This window comes from Somniosus microcephalus, chromosome 4, assembly GCF_052327205.1.
Source record: "Somniosus microcephalus isolate GS21.2 chromosome 4, FLI_Smic_1.0, whole genome shotgun sequence".
Classification (NCBI taxonomy): Eukaryota; Metazoa; Chordata; class Chondrichthyes; order Squaliformes; family Somniosidae; genus Somniosus; species Somniosus microcephalus.
In genome coordinates this window covers 68,194,721-68,217,102 of record NC_140990.1, presented here as the reverse complement: position 1 = coordinate 68,217,102, position 22,382 = coordinate 68,194,721, and the positions used below count along the sequence as shown (strand labels likewise).

Below are 22,382 nucleotides of genomic sequence, written 5' to 3'. Positions count from 1 at the left end.
GTTGGCGGTACCTCTCCAGTGCACCTCAAAGCACTGGAGAGGTACCATCAATGCTGCCTCCAATTATATAGGGCCTTGGTGAGACCACACCTGGAGTACTGTGTACAATTTTGGTCTCCTTACCTCAGGAAGGATATACTTGCCATAGAGGGAGTGCAACAAAAGTTCACGAGATTGATTCCTGGGATGGCGGGACTGTCGTATGAGAAGAGATTGAGTAAACTAGGCCTGTATTCTCTTGAATTCAGAAGAATGAGAGGGGATCTCATTGAAGCATACAAAATTATTACAGGGCTTGATAGGGTGGATGCTGGGAGAATGTTTCCATTGGCTGAGGAGTCTAGAACCAGGGGCCACAGCCTCAGGATAAAGGGTCGGTCATTCAGGCTGAGATGAGAAGAAATTTCTTCACACAGAGGGTGGTGAATCTTTGGAATTCTCTACCCCAGAATGCTGTGGAGGCTCAGTCATTGGGTATATTCAAAACAGAAGTCGATAGATGTCTGACTAGTAAGGGCATCAAGGGATATGGCGATAGGGCCGGTGAATGGAGTTTGAGGCAGAAGATCAGCCATGATCTCATTGAATGGCGGAGCAGGCTCGAGGGGCCGACTCCTGCTCCTATTTCTTATGTTCTTATAAATGCAAGTCTTTCTTTCTTTCTTATTGTGTCCAATTCTGGGCACCGCACTTTAGGAAGAATGTGAAGACCTTAGAGAGGCTGCAGAAAAGATTTACCAGAATGGTACCAGGGATGAGGGACTTCAGTTATGTGGAGAGACTGGAGAAGCTGGGATTGTTCTCCTTAGAGCAGAGAAAGTTAAGGCGACAATGACCAGAATGGTACCAGGGATGAGGGACTTCAGCTATGTGGAAAGACTGGAGAAGCTGGGATTGTTCTCCTTCGAGCAGAGAAGGTTGAGAGGAGATTTGATGGAGGTGTTCAAAATTGTGAGGGGGTCTGGACAGAGTAGATAGACAGAAACTGTTCCCATTGGCGAAAGGTTCGCGAACCAGAGGACACATTTAAGGTGATTGGCAGAACGTCCAAAGGCTCCTCACAGCTTACTGTTCCACTTAGCTTTGTATCATCAGCAAACTTGGATACATTACACTCGGTCCCTTCATCTAGGTCATTAGTATAGATTGTAAATAGCTGAGGCCCCAACACTGATCCACGCGGCACCCCACTAGATACAGCCTGCCAACCTGAAAAAGATCTGTTTATCCCTGCTCTCTGTTTTCAGTCCGTTAACCAATCCTCTATCCATGCTACTATATTACCCCAACCCCATGAGCCCTAATCTTGTGTAATAACCATTTATGTGGCACCTTATCGAATGCCTTTTGGAAATCCAGATATACTACATCCACTGGTTCCCCTCTATCTACCCTGCTAGTTACATCCTCAAAAAACTCTAATAAATTTGTCAAACAGGATTTCCTTTTCATAAAACCATGTTGACTCTGCCTAATCATGTTAGGATTTTCTAAGTGACTTGATACCACTTCCTTAACAATGGATTCCAGCATTTTCCCGATGACTGATGTAGCTTTCAAAAGCTCTTATAATAATGTGTCCGTGACTACACAAACCACTCTGGGTACAGGTATATTGTGTATCAGTAAAACGGTCCGTGACTACACAAACCACTCTTGGTACAGGTATCTTGTGTGTCAGTAAAACAGCCTGTGACTACACAAACCACTCTGGGTACAGGTATATTGTGTATCAGTAAAACAGTCTGTGACTACACAAACCACTCTGGGTACAGGTATATTGTGTATCAGTAAAACAGTCTGTGACTACACAAACCACTCTGGGTACAGGTATATTGTGTATCAGTAAAACAGCCTGTGACTACACAAACCACTCTGGGTACAGGGATATTGTGTATCAGTAAAACAGGTTTATTAAACATCCGGTACAAAGAAGTAGTACTTAACAAGAAGATAGTCACAGTCTGTTCGTTCAAACCCCGGCGTTCCTTCCGAGTGAGCGCGGCGCAAGTTTCCTGATGTATCTTGCTGTGTTCCGTTGACCCATGCGCACTTCCTTGGGATCTTGCTGTGTTCTGTTGACCGAAGCTCCTATCAATCTCTGGTTACACAGTGCGCTGCTTTCGATGTTCAAAACCTGTACCTTTATACCCCTTTTCCCTCTCGTTTTGCCGACGTGGCAGTAATTAACCCTCTAACACCTGGTAAAAAGTCTTGCTCCCTCGTTACCCATCTTATGACCTTGTTTGATCCTTCTGACCTTTTCTCCATGCATTACAAAGCACCCTTATCTCAGATGTTCACTTTTCACAGAACACTTCCTCGAATGTTGACAGAACAGTCTGTCCATCCTATAGCTGGACCAATGAAGGATGTCTCCAACTCTTATCTATCTCTCTAGTTTTTATCTCTTTAAGCATAATATTGCTGAATTCCTCGTCTCCATAAACTTAGCACAACATTCCATTACTTCAGTAATTTTAAACAGGTTGGCATAATTCCATCCTGCTTTGCTCTCAGCCATTCTCCATTTTATACAGGCTTTTAGGATCTTAACATACAATTTCACATATAGTTATCTAAAAATGGTTATCGAATCTTAATAATGTTTACTAAATCCTACAGGTACACCCTATCCGACATATCCCCTACCTTGAGGGCGAGGCATTTGCTGACCCCTCAAAACTAAAATCTTACATATGGATTATTTTTCTTCCGTTTATGTAACTCTAACGTGTTCTGGGCTGTGATCATATTTAAATGTGATTGGGCATTGGACTTTAGGTGTTTCAGGTAGCAGGTGTAGAATAGTAAGCACATCATTACTACAAGTTGGGATATGACCAGTACATGGGAAATTATCCTAATCCAATGAGGAATTTCCATGTTTGTCCCTATGTTGTCTTATTAGTCCTAACAATTTTTGACTCCCTACTGTAATGTATATACCTTTAAGGGGGGGAACTACTTTTTACAGCTCATGTATACTGTAGTACCGGCAGTGACCACACCTGTATATAGCACTGAGTAGTAATCTGTACAGTCAGTTCAACTGTGAGCCACGTTGAGTAAACACCTGTTGTACCGTTTCTGCTGCAGTCTGTATCTTATTATACTCAGACACAACATTGACGACGAGGCAAGTTCGAACCTACCTGCAACTCTGCATCACCTCCCGGGGATTCGTTCCTGGAGATCAGTGGATTGGAGGTCAAGGCCAGAAACTCGGGCGTCGACCACGGGCAACCGCCCAGTCATCCAGCAGAGACTCGAGAATTGCGGGGGAGGCTGTCGAGAGCCAGGCTTGGCTTTCCAGTCGAGGTGGTCCAGTGAAACGGGCTGGCAACAGGTAGTGCGCAGACCCTTCCCGGACAGCGGCGGGCTAGAGCCCGACCGAGCGGCACAGCAAAGGGCCGAGCAGTGTCGACGGGGGAGAGAGAGAGAGAGAGAGGGCAGAGCGCACAGGGCGCAGCCGGTGTTCAGGGGCCGAGCAGCATCGGAGAGAGGGAGAGAGAGACGCGAAGAAACCCGCGAGGCACCGCCATTGCCACGAGGACCGCCGAGTGTGGCGTTGGCAGCAGCGGGGGAGGAAGGAAAGCGTGGGAGATGCCATTTTAAGCCATTGGGAGACGCCATTTTAAACCACACCCAAAATGCCGAAGAGTGGCAGTATCACCGCATTTGACAATGAAGTCGAAGATTGGACTACATATGTCGAACGAATAGAGGTATACTGCAAGGCAAATGAGGTGTCAGATGACAAGAAAGCATCGGTATTGTTAAATTTAATGGGTGCAAAGACGTATGGGTTATTACGAAATTTAGTAACCCCAACGAAGCCAATGGAAAAGAGTTTTGAAGACATAGTAACGATATTACAGGAACATTTAAACCCCACACCGCTGCTGATAGCAGAAAGATTCAAGTTTCACAAACGGAACCAGCATAAGGATGAAAACAATGCTGATTATTTAACAGAACTGCGCAAACTATCAAAACACTGCCAGTTTGGAGCGGGACTGGCCGATACCTTAAGGGACAAGTTTGTGTGTGGGCTTCAAAGTGAAGGAACCCAGAAACGGCTTTTATCTGAAAGGGACCTTATGCTGGAAAAGGCTTTCAGCATTGCGGTATCACATGAAGCAGCAGCACGGGGCACTGTAGAGATACAACAGAGACCGCAAGAATATGGCACAAACGAAATGTCATATGGAACAGAGAAGTGCTATCGCTGCGGCAGAACAACACACGACCAGAATGATTGCTGGTTCAAAAACAAAGTGTGCAGACAGTGTGGAAAAGTAGGACACATAGCACGAGTCTGCAGGTCGAGAAAGAAAACCAGCAATAAGAAACCTACCAAAGGAAAGTACAAGAAGGTACATAAGATGACGGAGAATAGTTCAGACGAACAAAAGAGTGATAACGACTCAGAAAGCAGGGAACTGAGTTGTCTGAGACTGCATAATGTGATCACAACGGAGGATCACTGAACCATTTGGGTCACTCTCAAGATAGCAGGAGTCCAGGTAAAGATGGAATTGGACACAGGATCAGCCCTAACAGTCATAAACCGACGGGACTACGAGCGGCTATTCTCACACATACCCTTGAGAGACACACAAATTATTTTGAAGACGTACACGGGGCAAAAAGTCTACCCCAAAGGAAAAATAAGGGTGACCGTTATATATAACGGTAAGGAAACACCAAAACTAGACCTGTATGTATTGCAAGATGGAGGACCACCATTACTGGGATGTGAATGGATCCGGAAAATACAACTGGATTGGCATTCCATACAGACATTGACTGTGGCTGACAAAAAGGATGACGACGTCACACCTGGGCGACTGTCAAAGATCCTAACTGACACAAAAGAAGTGTTCCAGCAAGGACTCGGAACACTAAAAGGCATGACAGTGACGATTAAAATTGAAGAAAACGCAAGCCCAAAATTTTTTAAGGCCAGACCGGTACCTTATGCGATCCGCCCAGCCGTCAAAGCAGAGCTGGAGAGTCTGGAACGTTCAGGTGTACTGTCCAAGGTAGACTGGAGCGAGTGGGCTCCACCCATCGTCCCTGTGATGAAAAAGTCATTGAGCAGCACGCCTGGGGAACCAAGGAAGGTTCGCATCTGTGGGGACTTTAAGGTAACAGTGAACCCGGTCCTTCACACCGTACAATATCCACTTCCTCGGATTGAAGATATTTTCGCCTCGCTATCTGGAGGGAAATGCTTCACTAAGATTGATCTGGCCCAGGCGTATCTGCAAATGGAGGTAGAAGAAGCATCAAAAAAAATACCTCTCAATCAACACCCATAAAGGTCTCTACCAATACAACTGGCTGGTATTCGGGGTAGCATCAGCTCCGCCTATTTGGCAGAGGGCAATGGAACAAGTCCTGCAAGGGATCCCAGGGACCCAGTGTTATTTGGACGACATCCTGGTCAGGGGCGAAAATGACAGTGATCACCTTGCCAACCTGGAGCAGGTGCTCACTAGATTGCAGGAATATGGGCTCCGAGCTAACCGTCCCAAATGCGAGTTTTTTAGAAAACAGATCTCGTATTGTGGCCACGTTATCGATAAAGAGGGGTTACATAAGTCCCCAGAGAAGATTGAGGCAGTAGTCAAGGCTCCAGCACCGGAAAATGTGTCACAACTGAGGTCGTTCCTCGGGCTGGTAAACTACTACCATAAGTTCTTGCCAAATTTGTCTACAATACTACACCCACTGAACACCCTACTGCAAACTGGGGTGCCATGGAAGTGGAGTGACGAATGTAGATGAGCTTTCCAGAAAAGCAAAACACTAATCACATCGAAAGAGGTATTGGCCCATTACAATCCAGCATTACCAATTCGGTTGGCATGTGATGCGTCACCCTACGGCATTGGAGCGGTGCTGTCGCACAAATTCTCGGATGGCTCAGAGAGGCAAATAGCCTTTGCGTCATGATCACTAACCTCAGCCGAGCGTAACTATGCCCAGATTGACATGGAGGCCCTCAGCCTAGTGTGGGGAGTGAAAAAGTTCAATCACTGTCTGCACGGGCAGAAATTCACATTGCTGACTGATCATCAGCCTCTTGTCTCCATTTTTAATCCGAAGAAGGGCGTTCCGGTGATGACTGCGCAATGACTACAAAGATGGTCACTTTTTCTAGGGGCGCACTACTATGAGATTGAATATAAGGGCACGAAACAGCATGGAAATGCTGATGGGCTATCACGCCTGCCACTGCCTACTGCGGAGGAAGCACCAGCAGTGGATCCTGTCAAAATATTCCATTCGACTATAGTTGAATACCTACCGGTACCTAACGCTTGTATCGAAAAGGAAACCCAAAATGACCCGACACTGTCTCGGGTATATGATTTGACGGTGAAGGGATGGCCAGCACATGGCGATTCACTGTTGCCAGCATTCTCGACAAGGAGAGAACAGCTGTCAGTGTGCCGGGGGACCTTGATGTGTGGATCCCGAGTGGTAATTCCACCCAAGTTAAGGGATAGAGTGCTCAATGAGCTTCATGAGGGTCATCTGGGAGGGGTAAAAATGAAAAGCCTAGCCAGGGCTTATGTGTGGTGGCCGGGAATCGATAAACAAATTGAGGACCTGGCCAAAAGCTGCTCAGGATGCCAGAAAGTCCAAAATGCACCACCACAGGCCCCTCTACACCCATGGGAGTGGCCCTCATCTCCATGCCAACGGGTGCATATTGATTTTGCTGGTCCATTCATGGACTCAATGTTTTTAATAGCCGTGGATGCGCACTCGAAATGGCCTGAGGTCATCAAAATGTCCTCCACCACCACGGAGAAAACTATTGCAGTCCTACGGACCATTTTTGCCAGGAATGGCTTGCCAGAACAGATTTGCTCCGACAACGGACCACAGTTTGTGTCCGAAGATTTCCGGAGGTTCTTGAAAAAGAATGGGGTAAGGCATTACACATCCGCCGCATATCATCCAGCCACAAATGGATTGGCTGAGAGGTTCGTCCAAACCTTTAAGAAGGCAATAAAGGCTATGTACAATGACAACATTCCGCTGCAGCACAAGGTGGACAATTTCCTGTTCGCCTACCGGAATGCGACACATGCAGTCACCAACCAGGCCCCAGCCATGATGTTCTTTAACCAAAGGTTAAGATCTCACCTGGATTTGCTCAGACCAAACGTACGAAGAGATGTTGAGAGTAAGCAATTCCAGCACATCCATGAGAAGCCAACAAGGAGCTTCAATGTAGGGCAACCAGTCTTGGCCCGCAACTACCGAACAGAGAAATGGCAGCCAGGAACGATATGCACACGGCAGGGCCCACTAATGTACACAGTGGACGTTGGGGAGAGCATCGTGAGACGCCATGCTGACCAGATCCTAGAATCACAGGAACAAGTCAACCCCATGCCTCACCCATACGTACCTGGTGATGAACCCGACGTACAGGTCGCATCTACCCCAGAAAGAGTAGCATCGGAAGCTGATGAACCAACCGACGACAGGGGGCCAGAATCACCTCCGCACCAAGAGTAAGACACTCGGGAAAGGCGCTATCCAGAAAGGATCAGGAGGCCTCCCCAAATACTGAATATATAAATAGACTATTTTCAGCTAATGTTGCATGTTAAAAGTGTTCATTGTAATTAGTTTGATATTTAATTGTTAAATGAGTGTTATGGTACTGTTAATCTAAAAGGGGAGGAATTGTAATGGCCCAGAACTTGGTGTCGGGGGCTTGCCGCGGGTGCAAGCCCCCGATCTGCACTCACCCTGCGCGCTGACATCTGAAGCCCGGGCCTGCTTGCATTTCCTGTCACAGGCCCGGTTCAGATGTCAGCGCGCAGTGCTTACCTGATCCAGCGGCGTAGTTAGTGCTATGTGCCGGCTGGGATCAGGTGAGCACTGTACAACCAATCAGGGGAGGGGAAGGTTCATTCATGAGTTTGACAGTAAGAACTGTCAAACTCATGAAAACTACGGGGGCCCAAAACACTATTTAAACTTTAAATAAAAAATTAAAAAACATCCCAATCATTAAATTAAGTATAAATAAGTTTAAAAAAATAATTTATACAATTTTCTTTTTGAAAAAAATAAATTTTTAATAAAAAGGGTCTAAAACTAAACTTACCTTATTATAGATTCTTTAAAATAATAAACCTGTGGAAAAAAAAATTCTTAATTACACTAAAACACCACTTACCTGTAAAAAATAAATACTTATGTGTGCTTTTTACAAGCGTAAAGACCGGAGGCCTTTAGACATGCGCAAATCCCCCAAAACAGAGGAAATCCAAGACGCACACACTGCCCCCTACAGCGCACGCGCTAGCCTCTTCAACTCTTGGGTTAGAGGAGAGGAAATGCCAGTTTTCAGCGCATGCGCTGTGCCTGCTGAAAACCGGCATTTCCTCCGGCCAGACGCGTGAGTACCCCTTCCGTACTCACGCGTTTGGGGAGGAATTACTGCCCCAATGTATATACCTTTTAAGGGGGGGAACTACTTTTTACAGCTCATGTATACTGTAGTACCGGCAGTGACTACACCTGTATATAGCACTGAGTAGTAATCTGTACAGTCAGTTCAACTGTGAGCCACGTTGAGTAAACAGCTGTTGTACTGTTTCTGCTGCAGTCTGTATCTTATACCCAGACACAACATGATGTAAGAAAAAGGAGTCTTCCCATCAAGTAACTTTAAAGTAAGCTTTAAGTAACTTATAAACACACTATATACAAGAGAGGTCTTTACCATGCCTCTGGTAGAAGCCTCTTACAATACTGAACAGACCAGTATTTATACCAGTCCAACAGGAAGTGACATATAACAGGAAGTGCGGTATGTACACAGTTCATAGTTCATAGTTCACAGGAAGTGATGACATAACTTCCCGGAAGTTATTATTATTATCACACAACACCTACCTTGTGACATTTATGTTTAACTGGGTAGATCTTAAACAAACTTCTGATCTTACATAGTTCAAAGTTTTATTACATGGGTTACAGATCTCAAATACGAAATCATTACAAGTTGGAGAACAACCAGAGCGTGTGAAATAATACGAGCCTAAGGGCATGCTGATGTATTAAGCCCAATATCCCACCAGTGTGTGTTGTCCCTTCTGCTTTCAATTTCAATATCTATTCTCCAGTTGTCTTGCTCCAAAACATAAAAAATGCTTTAGGGAGGAGTTCAGTCGTATCATGAGCTCACTGAAACCCTCAAACAATAGGGGAATGTCGGGTCTGAATTGTGCCACATAACTGTGCAGCTCGTACTTAAAAACGTGTTGGTTGATGGGACAGGTCCTGTTAGACCCGTAAAGCATGGTAGTTGTGGTGGTAGTGACACAGGAGGCACCACCAAAATCACCTCATACTGGATTCGTACTGGTTTTTCCCACGCTCTGTTACCTATAAAACACAATTATTACAGTCACAGTTAAATTCAGTCTTACAATCATTTCAAGCGACATTACAGTTTCACATCTACTTCCTGATCTTCCAAGTTGAGATCCTTTCTCCCTTCTGTTTTTCAAAAGAGCGGCCACGGGATCTTTTACACCCACCTGAGAGGGCAGACGGGGTAGCGGTTTAACGTTGCATCCGAAAGATGGCACCTCTGACAGAACAGCTCTCCCTCAGTACTGCCCTGGAGTGTCAGCCGAGATTACGTGCACAAGTCTCCAGAGTGGGACTCAAACCCACGACCTTCTGACTCTAGAGGTGAGAGTGTCACCCACTGAGCCGAGGCTTAGCACTCTTAAACTCCAGCCTAGTTACTGGGGTTATTAGCAGCATCTTCAAACTGCCCCCCCGCCCCCCAACCCCCTAATTGCCATTATTGTTTTTTTTTGTGTTGTAATTGCCATTATTAACACAGAACAGTCCTTCATGTGATTAACAGTAGAATGGGACCAGTGCGCTCAGGTGTGAACTCGCTGGTGTCTCAGCAAGTGAGATGAACTGGTGAATCCCTTTTCACACACTGAGCAGGGGAACGGCCTCTTCCCGGTGTGGGCGAACTGGTGTTTCCAAAGATTGGATGAGTGCGTAAACCTCTTCCCACAGTGAGAGCAGCTGAACTACCTCTCCCCGGTGTGGATGCGTCGATGCTTCTTCAGGACCTTGGAGCATTTGAAACTCTTGTCGCAGTCGGAATATTTAAATGGCCTCTCGTCAGTGTGAACCAGCTGGTGCAGCCGCAGAGAGGAGGGACGAGTGAATCATTTCCCGCACTCGGAGCAGGAGAACGGCCTTTCGTCAGTGTGAACTAGCTGGTGTTCCTGCAGAGAGTCGGAACGAGTGAATCCTTTCCCGCACTCGGAGCAGGAGAGCAGCCTCTCGTCAGTGTGCCCACGTTCGTGTACCAGCAGATTGTGGGACTGGACAAATCCCTTCCCGCACATGGAGCAGGTGAACGGCCTCTCCCCGGTGTGATGTCGCTGGTGTATCACCAGGTTCGATGACTTAGCAAACCTCTTTCCGCAGTGAGAGCAGCTGAATGGCCTCTCCCCGGTGTGAATGCATTGATGCTTGTTCAGATCCTCGGCGCTTTTAAAGCTCTTCTCACAGTCAGGGCATTGACAGGGTCTCTCGTCAGTGTGAGCTCGCTGGTGCACCCGCAGAGAGGTAGAATGGCTGAATCCCTTCCCACACACGGAACAGGTGAACTCCTTGGTATGAGCTCGCTGGTGTGTCAGCAGGGTGGAGGAGAGAGTGAATCCCTTCCCACACACGGAGCAGGTGAACGGCCTCTCCCCGGTGTGAACTCGCTGGTGCTGTATCAGGTCGCTGGATCTTCTGAAGCCCTTCTCGCAGTCGGAGCACTGAAAGGTCTCTCATCGGTGTGAACACGCTCGTGTAGCAACAGGTGGCAAGACTGGTTAAACCTCTTCTCACAGTGAGAGCAGGCGAACAGCTTCTCGTCGGTGTGAACTCGCCGGTGTCTCAGCAGGGAGAAAGAATGACTGAATCTCTTCCCACACACGGAGCAGGTGAACGGCCTCTCCCCGGTGTGTACTTGCTGGTGTGTCTGCAGGGAGAATGAACGACTGAATCCCTTCCCGCACACGGAGCAGGTGAACGGCCATTTCACAAAGTGACTGCGTTGATGAGTCTCCAGCTCGGAAAGGCAACTGAATCCCTTCCCGCATTCACGACATTTGCACGGACTCTCCTCGCTTTGGTTACACTTGTGCCTCCCAGGCTGCACCTTCGGTTGAATCCATGTCCACACACAAGACACGTGTGCAGTTTGCCTGCATTCTGATTGCTGCTTTCCGCTTCCATATGTCGATGATATTCAGGTCCTGATGAATCGAGTGACACTGTCAGATCTTCGTGTGAAGTTTGCATTAAGCTGCACGTCTGCAATTCCTCCCCTTGCAAGAGACAGTAAAAGAGGTTTATATAAGTAATTAATGTAAATACAGGAGAGAAAATAAAGAAAGACTGGACTTTATACAGCGCCTTTCACGATCAACGGTTTTACAGCCAATGAAGTACTTTTTGAAGTGTAGTCGCTGTTGTAATGTGCGAAACACTGCAGCCAATTTGCATGATAAATAATGGCCAGGCCACCAGGGATAACTCTCCTGCCCTTCTTCGAAATAGGGGGATCGTTTATGTCCACCTGAATGTCTCATCCGAAAGACGGACCTCCGACAGTGAGGCGCTCCCTCAGTACTGCCCCTCCCACAGTGCGGCGCTCCCACAGTGCGGCGCTCCCTCAGTGCTGTCCCTCCGACAGTGCAGCGCTCCCTCAGTACTGCCCCTCCGACAGGGCGACGCTCCCTCAGTACTGCCCCTCCGACAGTGCGGCGCTCCCTCAGTGCTGTCCCTCCGACAGTGCAGCGCTCCCTCAGTACTGCCCCTCCGACAGGGCGACGCTCCCTCAGTACTGCCCCTCCGACAGTGCGGCGCTCCCTCAGTACTGCCCCTCCGACAGTGCGGTGCTCCCTCAGTACTGTCCCACCGACAGGGCCGCGCCCCTTAAGCACCGCCCCTCCAACAGTGCGCCGCTCCTTCGGCACTGCCCCGGAGCGTCAGCCTAGGTTTATGTGCTCGAGTCCCTGGAGTGGGGACTTTGAACCCACAACTTTCTGACTCAGAGATGAAGGTGCTGTCAATGGAGCCACTGGCTGGCTCTCAAGGTCTTTCACATTCTTGCTAAAGTGCGGTGGCTGGGGGAATTGTCACTGTCCCTTTAATCAGAAGGAAACAGGAGAGGGGGGAGGGAGTCCCTTTAAATATGGAGGGGGTGGGTGTCCCTTTAAATGTGGACAGGCAGGGCCACGCATGCTCATTTGACCCCCCCCACGAATGCGAGGTTATCCACTTTGGTGGCAAAAACAGGAAGGCAGCTTATTATCTGAACGGTATTAGATTGGGAGAAAGGGAAATGCAATGAGACCTGGGTGTCCTTGTGCACCAGTCGCTGAAGGTAAGCATGCAGGTGCAGCTGGCGGTTAAGAAGGAAAATGGTATGTTGGCCTTCGTAGCGAGAGGGTTCGAGTACAGGAGCAAGGATGTCTTGCTGCAGTTGTACAGGGCCTTGGTGAGACCACACCTTGTGTATTGTGCGCAGTTTTAGTCGCCTTATCTGAGGAAGGATGTTCTTGTCATGGAGGGTGTGCAGCGAAGATTCACCAGGCTGATACCTGGGATGGCAGGAATGAAGTATGAGGAGAGATTGGGTCGATTGGGCTTATACTCGCTGGAGTTTAGTAGAATGAGAGGGGATCTCATTGAAACTTATAAAATTCTAACAGGACTAGACAGACTAGATGCAGGAAGGATGTTCCCAATGGTGGGAGAGTCCAGAACCAGGGGTCACATAGAAACTTAGAAGATAGGAGCAGGAGTAGGCCATTCGGTCCCTCGAGCCTGCTCCTCCATTCAATGAGATCATGGCTGATCATCCAAATTCAGTCCCCTGTCCCTGCCTTCTCCCCATATCCTAACTGGCTTACCCCTTATCCTTAGACTTAGAGATGAGGAGGAATTACTTCACCCAGAGAGTGGTGAACCTGTGCAATTCTCTGCCACAGAAGGCAGTTGAGGACAATTCATTAAATATATTCAAGGAGGAGTTAAATATATTTCTTAAGGCTAAATGGATCAAGGGATATGGGGAGAAGGCAGGGACCGGGTACTGAATTTGGATGATCAGCCATGATCTCATTAAATGGTGGAGCAGGCTCGAGGGGCCGAATGGCCTACTCCTGCTGCTATCGTCTATATTTCTAAGTTGCATTTTATCTTCCCGACTATCACGGAAACCCAATTGTTATCTCCAACATCCTTTAGAGAAGGGAACCTACCACACCTTTAACGGGGCACAGTAGCATAGTGGTTATGTCACTGGATTAGGCATCTATTGTTGCAGACGGCAACTGTTGATGATTCTGCCATTCCCATTTACATCTCCTCCACAACCATATCTTGTTCCTTTACCTGTCCCATTACCATTGCCTTTTGCTTTGCACCATCGTCCCTTTTTGTCATTTAATCTCCCCGGCCGTCCACCCTATCACAGACCCTCCCTTTTGTTCTTTCCTCCCCTCCTCCCCTTTCCCTGTCCCTGCACGTGCTTAAAATCTGACACATACCAACATAGAAGACAGGAGCAGGAGTAGGACATTCGGCCCCTCGAGCCCACTCCGCCATTTAATGAGATCATGGCTGATCATCCAAACTCAGTACCCTGTCCCTGCCTTCTCCCCATATCCCTTGATCCCTTTAGCCTTAAGAAATATATCTAACTCCTTCTTGAATATATTTAATGAATTGGCCTCCACTGCCTTCTGTGGTAGAGAATTCCACAGGTTCACCACTCTCTGGGTGAAGAAATTCCTCCTCATCTCTGTCCTAAATGGCTTACCCCTTATCCTTAGACTGTGACCCCTGGTTCTGGACTCCCCGACCATCGGGAACATCTTTCCTGCATCTAGTCTGTCTAGTCCTGTTAGAATTTTATAAGTTTCAATGAGATCCCTCCTCATTCTTCTAAACTCCAGCAAGTATAAGCCCAATCGACCCAATTGAAGTGTGTGGTGATGCATTTTGGCAGAAGGAACCGGGAGAGGCAATATACACTTAATGGCACAGTTTTAAACAGTGTGCAGGGACAGAGGGATCTGGGAGTTAATGTGCATAGGTCACATAGGAATTGGCAGCAGGAGTAGGCCACTCGGCCCCTCGAGCCTGTTCCACCATTCAATAAGATCATGGCTGATCTGATCACTCCACATTCCCACCTACCCCCGATAACCTTTCACCCCCTTGCTTACCAAGAATCTATCTACCTCTGCCTTAAAAATATTCAAAGACTTTGCTTCCACTGCCCTCTGAGGAAGAGAGTTCCAAAGACTCACGACCCTCTGAGAAAAATTTCTCCTCATCTCTGTCTTAAATGAGTGTCGGAGGGGCAGTACTGAGGGAGCGCCGCACAGTGACCCCTAGTTCTAGATTCTCCCACAAGAGGAAACATCCTCTCCACATCCACCCTGTCCAAACCCCTCAGTATCTTATATGTTTCAATCAGGTCACCTCTTACTCTTCTAAACTCCAGGGGATACAAGCCTAGCCTGTCCAACCTTTCCTCATAAGACAACCCGCCCATTCCAGGTATTAGTCTAGTAAACCTTCTCTGAACTGCTTCCAACGCATTTACATCCTTCCTTAAATAAGGAGACCAATACTGTACACAGTACTCCAGATGTGGTCTCACCAATGCCCTGTAGAACTGAAGCATAACCTCACTACTTTTGTATTCAGTTCCCCTCGCAATAAACAATAACATTCTATTAGCTTATATTAGATTAAATGTTGCCTGAGTGTTTCCATCATTTTCTGTTATTACAAGTTTATCATTGCCTCTTTGCTCTGTGCACTATGCCCTATTTATAAATCCAAGCTTTACAATACAAGCTTCTTTGAAATGCAAAATTGTTTCCTACAGACAGCCTTGGTCACTCTGCAAAAAAAAATGTTTAACAATTCATCATAACTCCCTTGCTTTCGGAGAGGCGTAGAGTGCAAAAGCAAAGAAGTTATATTGAAACTGTAAAAGACTGGAGTCAGCTGTGGCTCAGTGGATAGCAGAGTCAGACGGTTGTGGATTCATAGTCCCCTCCAGGGACGTGGGTTCAAATCCCGCTCCAGGGACTTGAGCACATAAAGCGAGGCTGACACTCCGGTGCGGTGCTGAGGGAGCGCCGCACTGTTGGAGGGGCAGTGCTGAGGGAGCGCCGCACTGTCAGAGGGGCAGTGCTGAGGGAGCACCGCACTTTCGGAGGGGATGTACTGAAGGAGTGCCGTACTGTCGGTGGTGTAGTGCTCAAGGAGCGCTGCTCCATCAGAGGGGCAGTACTGCGGAAGCGCCGCACTGTCGGAGGGACAGTACTGAGGGAGCACCGCACTGTCGGAGGGGATGTACTGAAGGAGTGCCGTACTGTCGGTGGTGTAGTGCTCAAGGAGCGCTGCTCCATCGGAGGGGCAGTACTGCGGAAGAGCCGCACTGTCGGAGGGACAGTGTTGCAGGAGAGCTGCACTGTTGGAGGGGCAGTGCTGAGGGAGCGCCGCACTGTCGGAGGGGCCGTACTGAGGGAGCACCGCACTGTCGGAGGAGATGTACTGAAGGAGTGCCGTACTGTCGGAGGCGCAGTGCTCAAGGAACGCTGCTCCATCGGAGGGGCAGTACTGCGGAAGCGCCGCACTGTCAGAGGGACAGTGCTGCAGGAGAGCCGCATTGTTGGAGGGGAAGTAATGAAGGAGCGCTGCAGTGGCGGAGGTGGCATCCTATGGATGAGACGTTAAACCAAGGCCCCCGTCTGCCCCCTCAGGTGCTATTTCGAAGAAGTTATCCCCGGTGTTTTGAGCCCAATATTTATCCCTCCGTCAACATGACGAAAAAACATTATCTGGTCATTATCGCATTGCTGTTTGTGGGAGCTTGCTGTGCGCAAATTGGCTGCCGCGTTTCTCACATTACAACAGTGACTACACTTCAAAAGTACTTCATTGGCTGTCCGGTGGTCGTGAAAGGCAGTTAAGAAGGCAAATGGTATGCTGGCCTTCATTACAAGAGGATTGGAGTACAGGAGTCGTCGTCGTATGTGTCTTCACACTGTTCCCTTTGGGGAACTGTATGAAGTGGTGGAAGGATTTTTGGCCGCGATTAACGCTCCTTCCATGACCGTAACCATCTTTGTACCAGCCATTAGGGTGGTTAGTCCTATGGCGGGAGGGTTTTACGGGCTCCCACAACCCATACGAGGGGGGGGAGCCACCCACACCCACGGACGCAAGTATCCCGCTGGATGTCAACCCAGAATTTAGAGCCAGAGCTCCGACTCCACTTGCCGGGACTGTCTGGAGCGGGGTTCGAAACCACACGCCTTGCGGCCCAGCGGCGGGGATGCTACCGTTACGCCAAAGGCCCACTCCAGTACAGGAGTAAAGAAGTCTTACTCCAATTATATCTTCTTCTTCCTTCTTAGGCAGTCCGTCGGAACCGAGGATGACTTGCTTCCACATTAAAAATGAGTTCTCAGGTGTAAGGGTAAACCGGGAGAGCTTCTTCTCCCCGAGACGGACCCTCTGATATAAAGAGTCGACTGGATCCATGTTTATGTGTAATTTAAACAGAGGTCTGGTCGTGTTCCGAGCTCTTTCCCCTAGAGGAGAGGGTAGAATGGGGGTCTTTAGTGTTAAATGGTTTCACCTGGGTCCATTGCTTCCATCGCATACCCATCGGTTCCTGTAGACAAACAGACGTATCACTTGTCATTAATACAGTACATGGCCCCATCCAACGGGCCCCATTCCCTTTCTTCCGATAACTTGCGTCATTACTTGTTGACCTATTCTGGGCAACTCGTCTGGTTTAAGTCCAGCATTCTGCCTTTCTAGATCTTTAATCTGTTGTTGGTTCCTTACTTCTTTACTTAGTGCTTGTACCTCCTGATTTAGTTGTACTAAGTATCGCCTTAATCTATCTTGTACTGGTCCTGGTTCTCCCACCCCTCCAGCCAAATCCTCTGGTAGTCTCATAGCTCGTCCTGTCATTAATTCATGGGGGGTCAGTCTGGTCGTTCGTCCTGGGGTGGTTCGCAGCCTCATTAGTATGCTGGGTAATAATTCCGACCATCCCTTCCCTGTTTCTTGGATGGCTTTTGTCAGCGCGTTTTTCAGTGTCCTATTCATTCTTTCTACCATCCCCGAGCTCTGGGGGTGATATCGTATGTCATATTTCTGTGTCACATGTAGCAGCTTACAGATTTCTTTCATTATTTTGCCGATGAAATGAGTGCCGTTGTCTGAGTCAATTTGCAGAGGCACTCCCCAACGGGGTATAACGTCGGTAGCCAATATTAGTGCAACTGTTTTTGCAGAGGAATCTCAGGTGGCAAAGGCTTCCACCCACCTGGTAAACTGGTCAATTATTACCAGGCAATATTTCTTCCCCCGGTCCTGCGCTAAGGGGCCGGTAAAGTCAATTTGCAAGTTTCCCAGGGTCTCTAACTCTACATCTCTGTCCTACATTATTCTTGTGCATATTATACAGCGGTGGCAATATTTCGCTACTTCCCGACCTATCTTTGGCCACCACCAGTACTGTGTCAGTAGGTGCAACATGTTACTTCTGCCAGTATGTGTTACACCATGGTATAGCGCCATCAGTTGTTGTCTACAACATTCCGGTGCCACCACCTGGTTACGTGGACCCCATTTCCAAATTCCACCTTGTAATTGCACGCCAGCTTGTCTCCATTTCTCCTTTTGCTCTTTACTAGTATTTTCCTGTAGCTCCATTATATTCACTTCCTGTACCCCACTGACTATCATGACCATATTTATTTCGTTTTTGAACGCGTCCTCTGGTTGCATTTCTTCCGCAGCTAGTTTTGCGGCTAGACCTGCATACCTATTCCCCATAGGGGCCTGGTCCTGGGGTTCATAGAAACATAGAAGATAGGAGCAAGAGTAGGCCATTCGGCCCCTCGAGCCTGCTCCGCCATTCAATGAGATCATGGCTGATCATGCAAATTCAGTCCACTGTCGCTGCCTTCTCCCCATATCCCTTGATCCCTTTAGCCTTAAGAAATATATCCAACTCCTTATTGAATATATTTAATGAATTGGCCTCCACTGCCTTCTGTGGTAGAGAATTCCACAGGTTCACCACTCTCTGGGTGAAGAAATTCCTCCTCATCTCTGCCCTAAATAGCTTACTCCTTATCCTTCGACTGTGACCCCTGGTTCTGGACTCCCCGGCCATCGGGAACATCCTTCCTGCATCCAGTCTGTCTAGTCCTGTTAGAATTTTAGAGGTTTCAATGAGATTCCCCTCTCATTCGTCTAAACTCCAGTGAGTATAAGCCCAATCGACCCAATCTCTCCTCATACGTCATTCCTGCCATCCCAGGTATCAGTCTGGTGAATATTCACTGCACTCCCTCCATGGCAAGAACATTCTTCCTCAGATAAGGCGAACAAAACTGCACACAATACTCAAGGTGTGGTCTCACCAAGGCCCTGTACAACTGCAGCAAGACATCCTTGTTCCTGTACTCGAATCCTCTCGCGATGAAGGCCAACATACCATTTGCCTTCTTAGCCACCTGCTGCACCTGCATGCTTACTTTCAGCGACTGGTGCACAAGAACACCCAGGTCTCGTTGCACTTCCCCTTCTCCCCATCTATTGCTGTTCAGATAATAATCTGCCTTCCTGTTTTTGCTACCAAAGTGGATAACCTCGCATGTATCCACATTATACTGCATCTGCCATGCTTCTGCCCAATCACCCAACCTGTCCAAATCATACTGGAGTTTCTTGGCATCCTCCTCACAGCACACATGCCCACCCAGCTTTGTGTCACCTGCAAACTTGGAGATATTACATCTAGTTCCCTCGTCTAGATCATTTATATATATTGTTAATAGCTGGGGTCCTAGGACCGATCCCTGCGGTACCCCACTAGTCACTGCCTGCCACTCGTAAGAAGAGCCGTTTATTCCAACTCTTTGTTTCCTGTCTGCCAACCAGTTCTTTATCCAAGTCAGTACCTTGCCCCCAATCCCATGTGCCTTAACTTTACACGCTAATCTCTTATGCGGGACCTTATCGAAAGCCTTCTGAAAGTCCAAATACACCACATCCACTGGTTCTCCCTTATCTATTATACAGCACAGAAAGAGGCCCTTCAGCCCATCGTGTCCGCACTGCCCATCAAGCTCTGTCTATTCTAATCCCATTTTCCAGTACTTGGTCCGTAGCCTTGTATGCTATGGCGTTTCAACTGCTCATCTAAATGCATCTTGAATGTTGTGAGGGTTCCTGCCTCTACCACCCTTTCAGGCAGTGAGTTCCAGATTCCAACCACCCTCTGGGTGAAAAAGTTTTTCCACAAATCCCCTCTAAACCTCCTACCCCTTACCTTGAAACTATGCCCCCTGGTTATTGACCCATCTACTAAGGGGAAAAGTTCCTTTCTATCTACCCTATCTATGCCCCTCATAATTTTGTACACCTCAATCAGGTCCCCCCTCAGCCTTCTCTGCTCTAAGGAAAACAACCCCAGCCTGTCCAGTCTCTCTTCATAGCTGAAGCGCTCCAGCCCAGGTAACATCCTGGTGAATCTCCTCTGCACTCTCTCCAATGCAATCACATCCTTCCTATAGTGTGGCGACCAGAACTGCACACAGTATTCCAGCTGTGGCCTAACTAGCATTTTGTGCAGCTCCATCATAACCTCCATGCTCTTATATAGAACCATAGAAACATAGATGATAGGAGCAGGAGTAGGCCATTCGGCCCTTCGAGCCTGCTCCGCCATTCAATGAGATCATGGCTGATCATCCAAATTCAGTACCCAGTCCCTGCCTTCTCCCCATATCCCTTGATCCCTTTAGCCTTAAGAAATATATCCAACTCTTTCTTGAATATACTTAATGAACTGGCCTCCACCGCCCTCTGTGGCAGAGAATTCCACGGGTTCACCACACTCTGGGTGAAGAAATTCCTCCTCATTTCAGTCCTAAATGGCTTACCCCTTATCCTTAGACTATGACCCCTGGTTCTGGACTCCCCGGCCATCAGAAACATCTTTCCTGCATCTAGTCTGTCCAGGCCTGACAGAATTTTATAGGTTTCGATGAGATCCCCTCTCAATCTTCTAAACTCCAGTGAGTATAAGCCCAATCGACACAATCTCTCCTCATACGTCATTCCTGCCATCCCAGGTATCAGCCTGGTGAATCTTCGCTGCACTCCTTCCATGGCAAGAATGTCCTTCCTCAGGTAAGGCGACCAAAACGGCACACAGTACTCATGGTGTCGTCTCACCAAGGCCCTGTACAACTGCAGCAAGACATCCTTGTTCTTGTACTCAAACCCTTTTGCTACGAAGGCCAACATACCATTTGCCTTCTTAACCGCCTGCTGCACCTGCATGCTTACCTTCAGCGACTGGTGTACAAGGACACCCAGGTCTCTTTGCACTTCCCCTTCTCCCAATCTGTTGCCATTCAAATAATAATCTGCCTTCCTGTTTTTGCCACCAAAGTGGATAACCTCACATTTATCCACATTATAGTGCATTTGCCATGTTTCTGCCCAATCACCCAACCTGTCCAAATCATGCTGGAGTTTCATGACATCCTCCTCACAGCATACCCTCCCACCCAGCTTTGTGTCATCTGCAAATTTGGAGATATTACATCCAATTCCCTCGTCCAGATCATTAATATATATTGTGAACAGCTGGGGTCCTAGGACCGATCCTTGCGGTACCCCACTAGTCACTGCCTGCCACTTGGAAAACGACCCGTTTATTCCAACTCTTTGCTTTCTGTCTGCCAACCAGTTCCCTATCCAAGTCAATACCTTGCCCCCAATCCCATGTGCCTTAATTTTGCACGCTAATCTCTTATGCGGGACCTTATTGAAAGCCTTCTGAAAGTCCAAATACACCACATCCACTGGTTCTCCCTTATCTATTTTACCAGTTACATCCTCAGAAAATTCCAGTAGATTAGTCAAGCCTGATTTTCCTTTTGAAAATCCATGTTGACTTTGTCCGATCCAGTCATTGCTTTCCAAGTGCTCTGCTATTACATCTTTTATAATAGACTCTAGCATTTTCCCCACTACCGATGTCAAGCTTACCGGTCTATAATTCCCCGCCTTTTCTCTACCACCTTTTTTGAATAGAGGGGTAACATTAGCTACCCTCCAATCCATGGGTACTGTTCCAGAGTCTATCGAGTTCTGGAAGATGACCAGCAATGCATCTAATATTTCTAGGGCCACTTCCTTAAGTACCCTGGGATGTAGATTATCAGGCCCTGGGGATTTATCGCCCTTCAGTCCCATCAATTTCCCTAACACCATTTCCCTACAAATACTGATTTCTTTCAGTTGCACCCTTTCATTAGACCCTATGTTCCCCGGCATCTGTGGGAGGTTATTTGTGTCCTCCTTTGTGAAGACAGAACCAAAATATGTAGTTAGTTGGTCAACCATTTCTTTGTTCCCCATTATAAATTCCCCCGATTCTGACTGCAAGGGACCTACGCTTGACTTCACCAATCTTTTTCTCTTCACATATTCTATGCCTCAGCTAAAGAAGGCAAGTATCCCATATGCCTTCCCGAAATGTCAACTCTAATTTCTCTCCACGGATGTTGCCTGGCCTGCTGAGTTTTTCCAGCATTTTCTGTTGTTATTTTGCCTTTTTAACCACCTTATCTAACTGTCCTGCTGCCTTCAGGGATCTATGTACCTGCATACCAAGGTCCCTCTGATCCTCTGTCCTTCCTAGGGTCTTACCATTCATTGTGTATTCCCTTGCCTTGTTAGTCCTCCCAAAATGCATCATCCCACACTTTTCAGGGTTAAATTCCATTTGCCACTGTTCTGCCCATCTGACCAACCCGTCTATATCATCCTGTAGCCTGAGGCTTCCCTCCTCACTATTTACCACTCCACCAATTTTCGTGTCATCTGCGAACTTACTGATCATACCTCCTACATTCATATCTAAATCATTAATGTACACTACAAACAGCAAAGGACCCAGCACTGATCCCTGCGGTACACCGCTTGACACAGGCTTCCAGTCACAAAAACAACCTTCGACCATCACCCTCTGCCTCCTGCCACTTAGCCAATTTTGGATCCAATGTGCCAAGTTGCCCTGGATCCCATGGGCTCTTACCTTCTTGACCAGTCTCCCATGCGAGACTTTGTCAAAAGCCTTACTGAAGTCCATGTTGTTATATCCGTGTATCTTAATGTTGTGTCCCTCAATAATCAGACAACAGACTGCAGGGAATGATCAACAGGTGTTTACTGAA

General features: G+C 47.7%; 1 pseudogene; it reads right to left on the bottom strand.

The window, feature by feature from the left end:
- Positions 1 to 22,382, bottom strand: part of LOC147119130 (uncharacterized) — a 202,248-nt pseudogene that overhangs the window by 133,230 nt on the left and 46,636 nt on the right.